This window comes from Sinohyriopsis cumingii, chromosome 7 (genome assembly GCF_028554795.1).
Source record: "Sinohyriopsis cumingii isolate HCF-2022 chromosome 7, ASM2855479v2, whole genome shotgun sequence".
Taxonomy (NCBI): Eukaryota; Metazoa; Mollusca; class Bivalvia; order Unionida; family Unionidae; genus Sinohyriopsis; species Sinohyriopsis cumingii.
The window spans coordinates 19,055,741-19,073,193 of NC_142967.1; the positions used below are offsets into that span (position 1 = coordinate 19,055,741).

A 17,453-nucleotide genomic window follows, 5' to 3' on the forward strand; every position below is an offset into this window, starting at 1 on the left:
ATTTTGATGCGTCGGGTGCAAACTGCCTGAGGGGTGGGGGCATAAGGCGAATACCGTATTCAAAGCATTGGTGAATTATACATTGGGAAACTGTATTTTATTGATCGGTTTTAAAGCAGCATTGAAATACCATTTGTTCCCAGCTGTTTCATCATATCAGCGAGTCAATATTATATATATATATATATATATATATATATATATATATATATATATATATATATATAAGTTTAAACGTGTATATCTTGTCTTGCTTTCTTTCAGTGTGTCTTTCAAACAACGATGCACACGAACCGACGGATCCCCCCCCCCTTATTTCTTAGCGTTCGTTGCTGCAACTTCTGAAGGAGAATATAATGACAGCACTTTATCTGTTCCTTTATTTAATTTCATTTTCTTCGTCTTTTTAAACTCTGGAATTGAAAACATGTACCTTTACAACCGCAGATAGGAACAGGACACTTACATGCGGATATACACATACAGCGACTGCATTTCAATAAGGCCCGCGTCGTATCTCGAGGGCAGCACTCGTCCTTTGTTATCGGTACAATCACAAACACTTCATACAAGTATGTATATATAATACATTCTGTAGTGATCAACAATTAATTACTGGCTATCTAGCTATTTAGCATCACTTTCTACATGACATGGCTGTGGAGTGTAACCTCTGATTGTTTGAATATTCAAAGGGCTGCCGACTCGGTGGACTTGTATTAATCACAGACCTGTGCTTACCTGATGCAAGAGAAATACACATATGGCGCGTGATAGGTCGGAAGTCAGTATTTTTATCAAATATTTCATATTCTTGGAAAATTGTATCATATGGGTAAGAACATATCTTCTCTCTCGCCTTCACACAAATACCCACGCACGCGCACAAAAATCTACCTACCTTCATTTCAAGAAATTGTAGGATGGTATGACATACATTATTTCAGTATCCAGGGAAAATAAATTGTTCTGTACCCAAAATACAGAATGTATTTGCCTGTCTCTCAGCGTACAGAAAATTTTGATTTTAGCTTTTGTTTTGCTTTTAATCACACTTGTAACATATTATTAGGTATATTTTACATATGAAACAGTAGCTGAGCACCTTTCTGAACGACACACAGAGACAGCCGACCCGGTCTGACCTGAGTGGGTACTGAACCCATATCTCCCTCTCAACTTAGCTATCGCGGCAACCTAGATGTTTTGATTTACCCTTCTTACAGATGATGTAGAAGTCTCAACCGAGTTAAGACTGTGACGTTTAAGTGCAGATAAATTTTATTTGGCTGCCAATTCTGTATCGACAAAGTCCACCTTCAAAAGTTTTGTTCCATTGTATACATTAAATTAGAATCAAATAAGCAAGTTATACGTATCTCACAGGTGGGTGTGATAAATGATGAAGCTTTACCTTAGGGTTTAATATGACTGAATTACCAGTTGCTTTACAGTATACCTATAGGTGGTTATGATGTTGAACTTAAATTTTTAAATCAATACAAACCATTACGTAAACTCGGGATGGCTAAACTTAATTTCCAGATCAGTATAAAATAATACGTAAAGTCGGGATGATAAATGAAGAGTGGGATTACTGTAATACCAGTGACTTGCTCTCAGGATATGTACGTGAATAATCGAGCGATAAGATAATTTGCGTCACAATGCCATAGAGAACGGAGACCACAGATAAACTACCATACGCATCAGCATATAAGACTATCTTAGACTCCATGTACAAGACAGCATATTGCAGAGTTTTATTGAACATTTTATACGTAGCGTCTCCTCGGGCATTTGACAGCAACAACACAAGTACATATTTAAGCTTGAACCTTCTACAATCCTCCTCCCAAGGTCTATCTTTTTGTGAACAGCACATTAGTACAATGCAGGCTACATATTGCCGAATAAAAGTTAATTACTATAACTGTAAAGATATAAATTTGCATACTTGTCTTGAGAATGATGTGTGTGTGTGTGTGTGTGTGTGTGAGAGAGAGAGAGAGAGAGAGAGAGAGAAAGACCTTTAGATTTTTAGCTTGGCTTTAACAATTTTTCAGTCATACGGCTATGATATATGCAGTGTGGCAGTTTATAATGATGTCTAGCACTGGGGTAGGGATTATACTACAGACGTATAACATAATGTTCCACCCAGTAACATTATGCTGACTCCAGGCAGACCAGTCCTAACACTAACCTGTTAATGCCGAGATCCAAGCGAAGCAACTGTTAGTACCATTTTTTTAAAAAAAATAAGTTTTTGGCATAACTCGGCCGTGGTTGATTCCGTGACCTCCCGCATCCGAGCGGACCCTTGAACCACTTAGGCCACCGAAGCGGTCGCTTTAGGATGATTAAACCCTAATAAAATAAACATATAGTTTTACAAAAAAAAAAAGATAAAACGAATTTTAATATTCCCAGGTAAATAAAATAAAGGATAAAGACAAGAATTGTAAAACCTTGTTGCATAAAAAGCCCGGTAATTTCCCCGGTGGTTCATCATCCAAAACGGTTTTAACCGAGGTTCACATGCTTAAAACTTTCGTCTTAAAAGTCCGATTTACACATGCAAACACGGCCCTATGGAGACACACGGGGGGGGGGGGTGACGGACAGGATCTCAAAGTGCATATACTTTGACGAAGACATAGAAACACGCAAATTTATTGATCTCGAGTATCAGAGTCTTAAATCCCTTGAAACGCATGCGTGTTTTTGTCCACTTTGACGTCAATCAAACTTGCAATTAACCCTTATAAGCTATGTTCACATTACCTTTCCTTACATTACTCACGTGGTCTAAAATGACGCTCCACGTTAAGAATTTTAAGAGTCTGGTTGTATAGTTTCTTGACACATCATTACAAAAGTGGCTATATCGTTAAGTGTTAAGAGGGAAACAATTTTGTTTTCTTATTAAAGTATTTATACGTTTTTAAAAATATTTATTTATCTCCGTTTGAAAGGTTGCATCGTTTGATTACTGACCGTGGTGTAACAAGCGCTATTGTTGGGATATAATTTTGTCTACAGAAAGACCTGTAACGGAAACATGAAGTTGAACTTTAGATTCTGGAAAGCTTCCATGATGAATCTCCTCTGGAGTATTTTTCAAACCTCTCGATTATCTTTGTATAACCTTTGTCAATTTCATTATTGATGGTTGCGGTCTATTTGTTGCTAAAGAGCACAAAGACACTACTATGAAACAGGCTGTGATGTTATAGATGGCGCAGAGCCTCCTTTGGTTAAACAACCAGATACAGTAAACTCCACATTGACAACAAAGCCCACCTTAAATTCTGGCGGCAGCGTCGATTCGTTCGAGTGCTGCAACGTTGATACGATTCTGGGACACACACACACACACACACACACACACACACACACACACACACATATATATATATATATATATATATATATATATATATATATATATATATATATATATATATATATATATATATATATAACATCGTTTGAGCCTTTCTAACAAATCGATATGACACAATAGAGATGAATAATAACTTAATCATTTCCCTGACGTTACACTCACACCATTGCACCATTGGCTTGGCAATTTAATCACCGCATCAGCAGCAGAATTGAATTCTTCCAAAATAATACATATTCAAACATTGTTGTTTGTGATGATGCATTGTACAATAGCACACTGCAATATCAAATTATGATCCGCCCATGGCGCAATACTACGCATATATAAACATTCTAGCGACCGCCTGCAGTTGATTCTAGATCAATGATGAATTTCCGCACATTAATCATTAGTGACGTATGAAGAAAAGAAAAAAAAAAAGCGATAAAAGTACCAATAATCCTCGTTCGCTAAATGAATTTCATATGGTACACATTTTCGTCACAATCCTTTCTGTTTTCTGTTCCCCTCTTCTCTCATGCATAATGGACAAACTAAGCAGAAATATGGCGTGAGAGAGAAAAGAAATTTGGGCTGGATTAAAACCTTGAAATAGACATTACAACAAGTAACCTACAAGAATATGGTTCATCTTAAAGATACGTGTGCGCTTTTCATGGGATTTATCTAGTGTTTATCAAAGATACAAAGTTGCAAACCATGTCGACATTATACAGTAAATTCCTCGGTTATGTGGTACCCATATTGTGATGTGTGTAATGTTTTGTTGTTGTTTATTAAACATCCTATAATGTTCTAAAACTCGATTATTAATTATTAAATATGAAAATGTTCAAAGCCCCCCCCGCCCCCCGACCACCGTAGCAAGATACGGGCTAAAATCTGTGCAATGGCGAACGTAGAGGATTTTCGTTTGTGTCATCCCACGATATCTCTGGACTTATAAATGATGATACAAGTTAAGGCAAACCGACCAAATGATAAGAGAGAGAGAGAGAGAGAGAGAGAGAGAGAGAGAGAGAGTTTATGGTCGGTGGTACTGTTACTTAAGCAGAAGAATGACTTAGATCAACTGTAAATGTATTGAAATATTGTAATTACCTCTTTTTGGTTCGCCATTTCGCTTAGTTTCTATTCCACATTAATTTCCATGCGCCGGTACGTGAATGTCAGCGTTCATGTGAATGGTGCAGCTAACCATGTGTATGTAGTGCTCTGCTTTTATCATTAAAACCATCTTTCGTGTTTAAATTATAAGCATGTATTATATTGATTTAATCAACGTGAAGATAAATAGAAGCTTGAAAAAAAGAAAACAATCAATTTATCAATATGCAAAGGAGACTGTGAATAGCCACAAAAGGCATACAATTACATTTTGTAGCGGACATAATAAAGAATACATATAAAGAATCAAGAATACATATCTTTTGTTGAATAACAGACCTTTCAAGTGTTCTGGATCCAGCAAGGGATCAGGTGTGAGAAAGATTGATTAAAATAAATGCAATAAACTGACAACGAACAGTGCCAAACTAGTATCTAACCGTTGGGTTTGCGAAACTTTGCATGGTTGTTTCTACAGTGTTTTGCAAACCCAACGGTTTTTGTGTTGTATTTGTTATGGAAACAGTTGTAAGTAAACTGAATCATTTCGCGTGTATCTGTATTATTTTTTAAATATAATTTTCTTTGAAAATTCCGCAGGTAGTTGGGTTGGCTATGACTGCTCTTGGAGCCTACGTCCTGTACCTGAAACAAAAGACTGTCAGGGATGCCATAGACTTCTTCTTTGATCCAGCGTCTCTAATGTGTCTTGCGGGATGTCTCGTTGTCTTTGTTTCATTCTTTGGTTGCATGGGTTCACTGCGGGAGTACACACTATTTTTACGATTGGTGAGTAAACTTAGTGAGGAAGTACCAAACGTTTAATTGGGACAAAGTGTTTGACATTTTTAATTCATAAATTTTGTTATTTACATATTTTCCCAAAATAACGAATAAGCATATAAGATGGGATAAATTTGGGTGTTGAGAAAGACATTCTACACTTGTAATTAGAAGATAGAATGGTTGTTTTTTGCTGTAATTGTACAACTATGTCTATTATTATGAATTATAACTTATTACCTTTTTATACAGTGCTAAGCAAAAAAGCATACGAAGACAGTTTAATTTCATTACGAAAAAGCACTCATCAAAAACTTTGAGAAATCCTGGAAAATTCATTAACATGTTCTTGGGAGGAAAAACCAACGGGACCGTACAAACCCATTATACCGAAACAATCCTAACTACTTGTCAACTTATATTCGTATAGTCTGCATTTGCACATATTATTAATGTTTGATATCATTTTTAATCTCCTGTTATTGTTTACATACCCTTGATGTTGAAAAGTTGTACCTCTGTTTCCAATGCAGATAATATTAACTGTAATAAGTTTTTGATATATTACCCTTGTACAGTAGAAATGTAATTTGATATAATATTTAAATCATATCAAAATGATTTCTTTAAATATCCATTATCTGTGTAAAGATTCTTGAACCCCAGTGTGTAAATGATAGGATAAAGGATAGTAGACTGTTTTCACTTATCTTCGATTCTGAGAGAGAAATAGGCAATTGTATCCATTTTTCTCCAGGATTAAGGAAATACTCATAAAATTTCATAACTTTTCGTCACCAGTGTGATGAAACTGTTCATCATCAATGTTGAATCTTTTTATAATTTATTGTGAAATAGTTGCTATTTTTGTCGTTTGAAATCGGGCGCCATTTTTACTACTATGTGTATTAGGCGCTCGGCTTTCCACCAGGAGGCGCTCAGGTTAATCTTTCAGAATTCTTCCATATTAAGAAATATTTGTGCAAACTTTGTCATGCGTTTCCCGAGTGTGTTCCCAACACCTATAAATAGTGTGCGATTCGCCGTTTTGGCAGTTTTATTTTTACCAGACTCCAGACAGAACAAAAGTCTCTTGTCATCTCAGCTGATAATTTCAAGCATCAGTACATCAGTACAACAGCAAGGTAGACTAGTCACTACCGATACATTGAATTTAGTACTCATAATGACTATACTGTTTTTTTTAAAGCTGTTTCTACGTTTATTTCCTTGTTATATCAGATAAAAGTTCCCATAGAAGGATTTAACTGACGACACTGTCACTGTTTATTCATCAACAGTGCCGTCTGCAATCCTTTGGAAATTTAGTATTCCGATTGGCATAATCAAATTTCCTACTCAGTTACATGTATCGATTTGAAATCACAAATGTCCATCCATTTTGTAGCGGTTGTGTCATTTAGATGCCGAAACAATATATCCGATACAACGACACACTTTGTTGTTTTTAACCCACGCGACACACTATTGACATCCGGTTCCAGCTTGTCATCATTCCCATGTGGTACATTTTGTGATTGATATTTCTTGGCATACATATAATATTTGTTCAAATTGTTGAAGGCAAGAACTGGAATAGTCTACGTCTACATCAGTACGCTAGCACTCTCTAGTATTGAGGTGGTATGTTAATTCTGGGACGAAAAGTTGAAATGTCAAGGTCATTGTGGCTCGGAGAAATTGGGTTTTGCAGAAGAACGTTTGTTTTTGAGTAAGTTCATGTACCAAATTTTGTGAATGGCTTTCACTTATTGTATTTGCTATATATTCTGGGGTCTTGAGATGAGTGGTGACGGCCATAGTACTATAATAAAACCAGGATATGAGCTGTCTGTATTTTCATTTCCGTTTATAGCTTTGTTAGGTTTTATTAATTATTTGTTGATTATGGAAGTCGGTGTTAGAAGGATGTTTCTCAATCCGAGTAAGTAATCAATTTTTCGGATTAGATGTAACAAACGTATAGCTTTCACCAGACTTTATGACAACTAGGATTAGTTTCGTAAAATGGACCCACCCTACTTTCGTAATATAGGGAATTATCTGGATATATTTAGCTATGCCTATTTAGTAATTTTTGATAGGAATAATACTTTGTTTTGTATTGTATGGTGGGAAGTACTAATATACGGTTTAGTATGGGTTAATGTGAATTATACAAATATGAAACAAGATTAAACCATGTGTGAAGTTAGGATTTCGTTTTCTAGGTTAATAGGTGATTAGAGAAAGGTTTTGTAGTATTCGCTTGTTTAATAACCTTTCAGCTAACAACTACTGTTGTCTAGAAATTCGTGGAAATAATGGAAAACAATGGTCCTCAACCCAGGTACACTCAGGAGTTTGATTCGTTTGGTAACAGTATGTTCAGTAAGAAAATAATTGTTCATGTATATGTTCAGTAAGAAAATAATTGTTCATGTATGGTAAAATTCAGTTGACCAGGTCTTCGAGACTCGTTGGTCAATAATTCCAAGAGTAAACAATGCGTTAGTATTGCCTACATAGAGGACTATTAAACATTGACCATATATTGTGCCGTTCACGGTAATATTTTATTGTATGACTCTGCAGCAAGTTAGAAATTCCGTTGCATCCGTCCAAAATGGCAATAAAATGTGTGGGGGTTTTCATTTTATTTTTTATTTTAAAGTGGCTCTGGGTTCAAACCATCACAGAAAGAGTGTTCAAAGTCTTTTTATTATATTATCAAACCTTTATTTCAGTATAACTGGATTCTTACATTCTTTTTCGTTGGAGAAATCGTCCTGGTCATCATCATATTTGTGTTTTATTTCGTCCCCGACGCAAAGCAACAACTGGGACTATTTCCAGAGAAAACTTTCAGAAACGCCATAAGAAAATACGGAATAGTGGATGATGATGACATGCAGAACCTAATAGACGACATGCAACGAACAGTGAGTAAAGGCAACCTTTTTTGAATATATATTTTAAAAAATTAGATTAGGAACACATTAAATAATTATCTACATCCGAGATGATCATGTAAAGTATCAATATTGTACGCATAGTAAAAATGGATTTCCTACCATACGATAACATCTCAATGATTACGGAAATAACACTGCTCGTTAGATATGAATATCGTTCTGTATGTTGCAGTATTATTATATAAATGACAAATATTCCATTTGTTTTTAAACACTTTATCATTAGTTCTCGTTTGTATCAAATAGTTGAAGAGTATCGTATATTTTTTTTAACGTAAGCGATCTTTTATTAGGCTCACCTATTTTTGTTTCCTATTTTTAGTTGGGTTGTTGCGGTTTCAGTGATGACTAAAATGGCTTCCTAGACTGGAATATCAATGAATATTTTAACTGTACCGTAGTATCAAAGCAACCAGTCAGCAATGAACGATGCTCTGTGCCGGCTTCGTGCTGTAAAGTAAAGGATGTACGTTAGAGATAGCATGTTTGCATTATTTTTTTTATTTGCTTATATATTTATTAAATTAATTTCTGCACAAAATTGAGCACTATTTGTACGGCTTTCATGTTAGGGCAATTTAAGTAAGTGTTAGAAAGATATTTCTCAATCCGAGTAATTAGTAAATTTCTCAGAGTAGACATACATATAACATTCATGAGACTGTATGACACCTTTGGATTAGTTTCGTAAAACTAGATATTTCTTGAATTAGATATGATCATATGTCCCTTACGTTTCTACAAAACAGAAAAATACTGCTTTGTTACCTGAAGATGTTTGTATGAAATCATAATATCTGTCAGCTATTTCAAAGTTCCGGAAAAGTACTGTACTGAGAAGTAGTTAATATTTTGAAACATTCTGTATCGTTTCCCCCAAAATATTTATAATATTTTCATGTACTGTTCTGCAGGTGTACTCATAGCTTGGTTAAAAAATTCTTCTCTTTATTTAAATGCACTAAAAATTCAAAATTAAGTAGCTATTGAATATAAGTCTCCATCGAAAATAAGCCCACATCGAATATAAGTCTACATCGAAAATAAGCATATATCGAATATAAGTGTGAAATCGATAATAAGCCTATATCGACTATAAGTCTACATCGAAAATAAGCCTATATCGAATATAAGTCTACATCGATAATAAGCCTATATCGAATATAAGTCTACATTGAAAATAAGCAATTGCATTCATATAGTCCTTGAAAATAAGAAGACTAAAAATACGACTGAAATAATGAATATAAGCGGTGATTTATGTTCGAGTTTTTAGGGTATAACTTTAGTCTCATAAGAAATATACCACTAAATAATTGCCAACGCTGACTGATATCATGACTTGTAGGACTTGTATAGATTTTTCGAAACAGGATTAGCCCAGTTAATACTGCCACTATATACTTGTAAATCAAACATAAATTAATGCAATGTGATATTCACTTTTCTTGGAAATCTTTACCAGGGAGACCCTATCAACATACGATGTGGACACGATGTTATGATAGCAAATGCGGATGTAAGTAATCAACAATATTGCATTAATTGATTTTATTACTTAATAATGCTTGGTTGATAGATCGATTAGTTTTTCGAATTTGATTTAGAATTTTATTTATCTATTTATTTATTTCGCAGAGACTTGACTGTCATTACCCCAAATGGCGACCTTTTTCTTAAAATAATACTTAAAACAAACACTGCTTTCTTTTCTCCCATGTGTACGACGTGGGAGTTCTTCTGTACGCTGTACCAACGATACCGAACGGGACTGTCTCCTGTCTACTAGTATCATGGCTGGATGCGCCACAGTCGAGTTGCATACTACAAATCCAGACAGTTATCTCGTTGTCAATTTCTGTCTTCTAATCGTAGCAGCTGTTGTCACATTTCTTAGAACGTTGCTGGGACTATTTGATCTTGCCGAAATTTGCACGTAGGCTGGTTTACCTTACTGCACTCAGTATGATGAGGTGATTTCAGGGTCATTTAGTGTTTTATTCTTACTCTTGCATACCCTACAATAATTTCGATACGCCGTGAGTATGTATGTATGTATGTATGTATGTATGTATGTATGTATGTATGTAATGTATGTATGTATGTATTATGAATTTACATCATGTTAAGTCTCTCCCACATATCTGACAAAGCTCCGCCCCATTTCCACTCCCCTTTCATCCCGTCACTCTCCTCGCCGCACCATCTAGTGACTGATATAGTCGCACTACTCGAGAAATTAGTCTGATGCGTGTGCACTGAGCAATCATTACATTGAACTAGGCTGATAAATATTTTTAGCTTGTTTTTTTCCATGCTATTGTGTTATATCTTTGTATAAAAGTAACCATATCTGGTTTTTATCTCAATGATATTCTTCTGCACTATAATTTATTGCAATTTTTAAAATCTTTTCTGAAGTACTTTTGTGGGACGAAGAAATTATGTGTTGGTAGTAGAATCCCCCTCCCTCGGAAAAGGTAGACATGCCCGAATTTATGGGGGGGGGGGGTAGCGCGTGGAGATGGATCAGGGTTATAACACTTTGATTATAAATACATATTTTAATGGAACCTAAAGCTTATTCATTTTTATCTGGATATGTACATTAGAGAAACCTGTCAGATGCTATCACACCTATAAGAAGGTACAGAATTTGATCTATCATAGTCGAGAACTGGACGTGTTTACATCTTGGTTTTCAGCAGCAAATGTGCTTTCTGGAAAAAAATTTCAGTGATACTTTTTGTAAATAGATGATGTATTATGCACCGATTTTAACTTCATTTCCATTCTTAGGGAACAGTCACGGAATCAAGCAATCACAAACCTATTTACAAAATTGGCTGCTTGAAAGCTGTTGGAGTTTGGATTAACGCCCACGCGATTATTCTAGGAGGAATTTTAATCGGAATACTAGTACCACAGGTAATTATGTTTTCTTTTCCATGGTGTTTCCTGTAGCCACTGAAATATGTACTTAAGCAATCCTTGATGTTCCATGTAGCAACTGAAATATGTACCTCAGTAATCCTGGCTCTACCATGTAGCGACTGAAATATGTATCTCAGTAATCCTTGCTGTACCATGTAGTAACTGAAATATGTACCTCAGTAATCCTTGCTGTACCATGTAGCAACTGAAACATGTACTTCAGTAGTCATTGCTCTACCATGTAGCGACTGAAATATGTACCTCAGTAATCCTTGCTGTACCATGTAGCAACTGAAATATGTACCTCATTAATCCTTGCTGTACCATGAAGCAACTGAAAACATGTACCTCAGTAATCCTTGCTTTACCATGTAGCGACTGAAATATGTACTTCAGTAATCCTTGCAGTACCATGTACCAACTGAAATATGTACCTCATTAATCCTTGCTGTACCATGTAGCAACCGAAACACGTACCTCAGTAATCCTTGCTTTGCCATGTAGCGACTGAAAGATGTACTTCAGTAATCCTTGTTGTACAATGTTGGGACTGAAATATGTACCTCAGTAATCCTTGCTGTACCATGTGCAACTATAACATGTACCTCAGTAATCCTTGCTGTACCGTGTAGCAACAGCAACATGTACCTCAGTAATCATTGTTGTACCATGTAGCGACTGAAATATGTACTTCAGTAATCCTTGCTTTATCATGTAGCGACTGAAATATGTACCTCAGTAATCCTTGCTGTACCATGTAGCAACTGAAATATGTACCTCATTAATCCTTGCTGTACCATGTAGCAACAGAAACATGTACGTCAGTAATCCTTGTTGTACCATATAGCAACTGAAATATGCACCTCATCAAACCCCACATAAATGTACGCTCCAACTGATGTTTTAAGAGGATAAAAAACTCTTCCGGAATCCTTTTTTATGTGCTTTGTGTTTGACCTTCCCATTTTATTCCGATACGTTGCTAAATGACTTAATAAACGTTAAGTATGTGTAATTAATGAGGTACAGGTGTACAAAATCAGCGCTAATTTTTAGCAGCTGATCCCAAGTAACCGTTATCACGTGATCATTATATGATTTAACCAATATCACGTGATGATTATAATTACAGTAGGATGCAGTTCTGTCCACTTTATTCTGCAGAGTACCGAGCTCCAAAATGATTTTGGTTTTTCATTAGAAAAAACCCCCTCAACTTTTTCAGAATAAAGATTTTATCATAAATTTGGACAGAAAAAATGGTGATTTTTTAGAGCATTTGCAGACAAACGATGATGTTCATATTATCACTAGATGCATTAAAAACAACGAAAGGAATCACGTTACGGCGTACATTACATCCATTTTTATGCATGCATTTACATTTATTTTGTGTGTGCGTGTGGTTTGTTTGGTAGGTAGGGACACATTCGATTCACTGAGACTTGAATTCCTCTGAAAACTACATTTATACTTTAGGACATACTTCAAATACGGAAGAATTTGTAGAGGTCTGATTATGTATGGGTGAAATGAATTTTGAAAAGACTACCCACCACCGTAACAACTTTAAAAAAGTAAGTTCGTTATGTCCACCGCTTGAAATCGAAATGCATATGGTATCTTTATCTGAAAGGACAAGAACAACCCAATTATTAATGTTGTAATAGGTATACATATTTGATGAACAAGAATACCTGAGAAATGTATTTGTATATCCAGCTTTAATGTTTATTTATTTACTTACTTATTTATTTTACAGATGTTCCTGATGTGCATAACTAGCACACTAAGGAAACAAATACTAATGCAAAAGTCTAAATGGAAAAGAAACGTACAAATACGCCCAAGTGCCTAATTTATTTTAAGCTCAGCAGCAACCGTCTGTGATGAATAAACGAACAAAGTTGATTTTTATGTGTATAATTGTATGTGTTTTTATCTGTATAATTTTATATTTTTATGTATATAATGTTTATGTAAATTATGTGCATACTTTTTATGTTGATAATTTCACTGTTAAAAATATTAACATTGAGAAAATTATTCTCCTGCAAGGTTATCAAGCAAGGTATCGAATGCAAATGTGTTTTGTTTATAATTGACACGCTGTTTACGATGTAATTAATAATAATAATAATAATAATAATAATAATAATCAGCACCATCATCATCGCTGTAATCTTCATCTAACCAAGGTGTGAAGAAAAGACGCTCATTATCATGGTACAAAAATCAGACGTAAAAAATGTGGTATCAGATCGTGTTTTGTATTTTTTTTAAAAAAGATTTACCAAGAAGTAAAGCGAAAATGACCAAGTGGAATTAGTATTTTTTTGATAAATGCAAATCTAAAGTAAAGCCAAGCTGTATACTATATAGCTCAAATTACACCCATCAATCATGCACACACAAATACAAGGAAATATATATTTTTTTAAAATACCTAAAATAACACGGAGCGGGTTACATATTTCCTGCATTCTGATTTTTTGTATCTTTGAGAAACCTTGTTGCTTCTCATCATAATTTACTGGCCGTTAGATATTTTAAACTACCATACACAATGAATCAGGGGTGAAGCGATGTACCCAGTTAACAACCCGGCAATGTTTACTGGCTAATTACGTCGCTTATTAACCTACTATTTTACTATACAAAGAAGTTGATTAATAAATGTTTTCTTATTAAAGGCAGACCTGAGGCCCCGCACCCATATAACCTACCTGTAAATTGTTCAGTATGATATTTATGCAATATCTCGATGTGATGAACGGTTGGAGTTATTTAACTTTAAATGTTCATGCAAAAATATTTCTCCTACATTATGCACACGCACGGCAGTTTCTGTAATTGAATTCGTATGAGGTAAATCCTCAATGTGAATCACCATTGTTCTACCGTTTTCTAGTAGGAAGTTGTCATGGGTTGGTTTTTGAATGCATTATGGGAAGGATGTATATTCTAGGTGGAGTAGCGGCATGAGTATGTCCTTGCCGTCTTGACATAGAGTTTCATCAACTAGCAATTTTTTTAAAATCAGCTAAACTTCAAATTAATGTGTGTGTGTGTGTGTGTGTGTGTGTGAGAGAGAGAGAGAGAGAGAGAGAGAGAGAGAGAAGATAATGAATGCGTTCCCGACTGATGACAGGTTTTAAACTTCGGCACTGTTAAAAAAAAAGTGACGTTAAATTTGCTGTAAACTCGTAAGAGTTTTACTCTATTGTACACGCGCAAGTTGTTTCGTTTGCTTAACAATACCAGTATTTTGATATTGAATTGTTTCCATTACTTGACAATACAAGTATTTCCATATTGAATTGTTTCCTTTACTTGACAAAAGCGGTATTTTCATATTTAATCGTTATCTTTACTTGACAATAGCGGTATTTTAATATTGAATCGTTTCCATAATTTGAAAATAGCGATATTTCCATACTGAATTGTTTCCTTTACTTGACAGTAGGGTATTTTCATATTGAATTTTACCTACGCCAATAGTGCAAGCCAAAGCAAATATTCTCTTGTGGATTTATAAGTGTTTGGTCTATTATTTTTGTAGTGAATGTCGCCTTTGGCTGTCATGAATGGATGGATATTTTATTCTAATCTTATTATAGCAAATTTATCCTTTTATGTATATAATAAAGATTAATGGAACACAACATTTTTCTGTAAAAGAGAAAATGCAAGATCTTGTGCTTTTCACATACAAAAGGACAGACTGAAAGAAAACTTTCAGAATAACACGATTTCCTCTTCAAAGGTCTAAGTTCTAAACTGGTGAGTCGCTAGTAGGGATATGTAGCACGTAGTGAATATGACTTAGGATTATTCGCCTATATCTAGGTCGAACTTGGTTAACTAACCTGATTATTACTTTGTAAGATAAGTAAACACCGATGTTTTCATTACATCCCTCCCTACACATACACACTGTCTGTCTATATGTCGAGCCAATTATCAGACAGATTGTGTAACCGAGAGCTGTTTTATATTGGGTCTTTACTTAAAATTCTTATATTTGAAGATATATTATTCAAAAGAGCACCCATATTTGATGTATACAAGTCTTTAAAACCGAAGGCAAACACTCTCCCGGTATGTCGACAAATAAACAGTTGGGCTGTTTGTTTGATTCAATAAACTAGTCCGAGGCCATTTTAAGACTATAACCCATGCAATATGATACATCAATAAAGAATCAAATAATTGTGTGATATACGGAGTTACTTGATAATGCTTTGTTTAGCCGACATTAAGTTAACGTACGATTCTTACACAACGAGTTTGTTCTAAACGGGCAAGTCTAGTGTGCACGATTGCACAATTGTAATTTATGAATTTATGATAGCAGTATCTTGTCGCCGTTTCCAGACAAATTAGTAAATTGTTAATTAATATCGAAGATTTCAACAATAAAAAGGGCTTCCCTCATTTAGATTTCAAAACGGTTAATTAATTGATGCTTACATTTCAGATGGTACTCTTCAAAACATTAGATCAGCCAGTTTGGAGGGCAATATTTGAAAAATGAAAAGAAAATAATACTAAACCAGCCTAATATGAAGTGCAACTATGAAAGCAAACACTAATTTGAATTGGTGTGCGCATCATATATAATGACATGTGTTATGTATATGTAATTTGTATTGCTTGTTGGCGTTTTTCTCGATGGTTATATGCTATGTATAATTGTATTTTGTATTTGACCGTGTTCCAAAATCAACTTTACAGTGTACCTGACTAGAGACATTGATTTTGTAAACAAAAGAAATACATAGATAATATTTCTATGTGAGCGTATATTAAATGCTAGGATCATTATCAATATAATTAAACACGTTTATCTTAATGTGAGTCTAGGACTTTGATATAGCCCTATGGATAAACATGATGTACATGATGTTTTCTTTATGTTCTTTATTTTTAATTTTAGCAATAAATCTTTTCTTGTTGGCAACTTAGAATGTTCTAGAAATGTATTTTTGACCCTCATTCTGGTTATATTTCTGTGTCTTAGTTTTTTTTATACAATGTTATTTACTAGAAAACTTACTCATTCTTGCCTTAACATCTTGAAGTAAAGTCAGTCTTATTATTGTGTTCAGTTTTTGATTTGAGTGGAATTATTCAAATAATTATTGAATGGAAATAAAATGTGCTCATCAGTAATATTATTTGACTGGAACATTAATTTGGAATTATAGTGAATTCAGACAAAAACATCTTTTGGATTATATTATTGTGATATATTAAAAGACTATTTGCACATCATCACACTTCAGACCATTGGTACATTACCACGTTCGAGACTACAGGCACATCAACACATTCAATATTGGAACTTTTTTGAAAACCTCTGCAATTCAGTTAGAACTTTATACATTTGGACTTGTAATAAAACTTTTATGGCCATCTGGCATTTAATTCACAATAATAAGTTATTTTTTGTTTTCACATCGTATTTTTGAGAAACAAATTATTTGTTGGATTTTACAATACTTGTTGGTTTTCTCTCCTTTAAGACCATATATTTGTAATACATGATAAAGCGAGAGAAATGTCTAAAGACGATAAAATATCTTGGTGTGATAATTATGCGGTGTTGGGTTACTTCCTTTGGTGAAGATTTTGTTTCATCTCCCCGGTATAACATACGCAAATTTAAGTATATCGTGAACATAACACACACACACACACACACACACACACACACACACACACTTAGAAATGGGTGGAAATTAGAAATTAGAAAACATAAGTGCTATTTAGGGACTTGGGGATGTGGTCGGGGTGAACATTTTGTCACATATTAAAACAGTCGTATATTATACCGTTTAAAATCTTAACATTGACTCATTTTTGTCTTACGTCACAGTATAGCCAGAGATCTAATATACAAGTTAAACTATTAACGTTAATTCAACTTGCGTGTTACGTCACATTATACAACATCCCACACAGTGATGTCATTCCTATATTTACCTGACTGGACTCAGAACAAAAATGTTAGTATCACTGTGAAATAAGGATAGTACATGCGTGTTTATGCTATGGAATCTTTGTTAAATTCACTAAAGATGACTATAAATATAGAAGGTCAAAGGTTGATCAAACATTCAAACAAGTACAATATCTTCTAAACGAAGCAAACTAACATCATAAACAATCGCCCATAACCCTATACGAATGGAAAATAGCTCTAGGGTCTAAAAAAGGAACCTCACCTGGGAAAGATC

At 34.5% G+C, this 17,453-nt stretch overlaps 1 pseudogene across 1 annotated transcript; it reads left to right on the forward strand.

Moving 5' to 3' along the window:
- Positions 1–578: 578 nt before the first annotated feature.
- On the forward strand, positions 579–16,809 carry LOC149794816 (tetraspanin-33-like; annotated as a pseudogene). Its single transcript, XR_016422201.1, has 7 exons — positions 579–835; positions 5,120–5,308; positions 8,050–8,244; positions 8,600–8,743; positions 9,743–9,796; positions 11,077–11,205; positions 12,974–16,809. The product of XR_016422201.1 is annotated as a tetraspanin-33-like (transcript).
- The last annotated feature ends 644 nt before the right edge of the window (positions 16,810–17,453 follow it).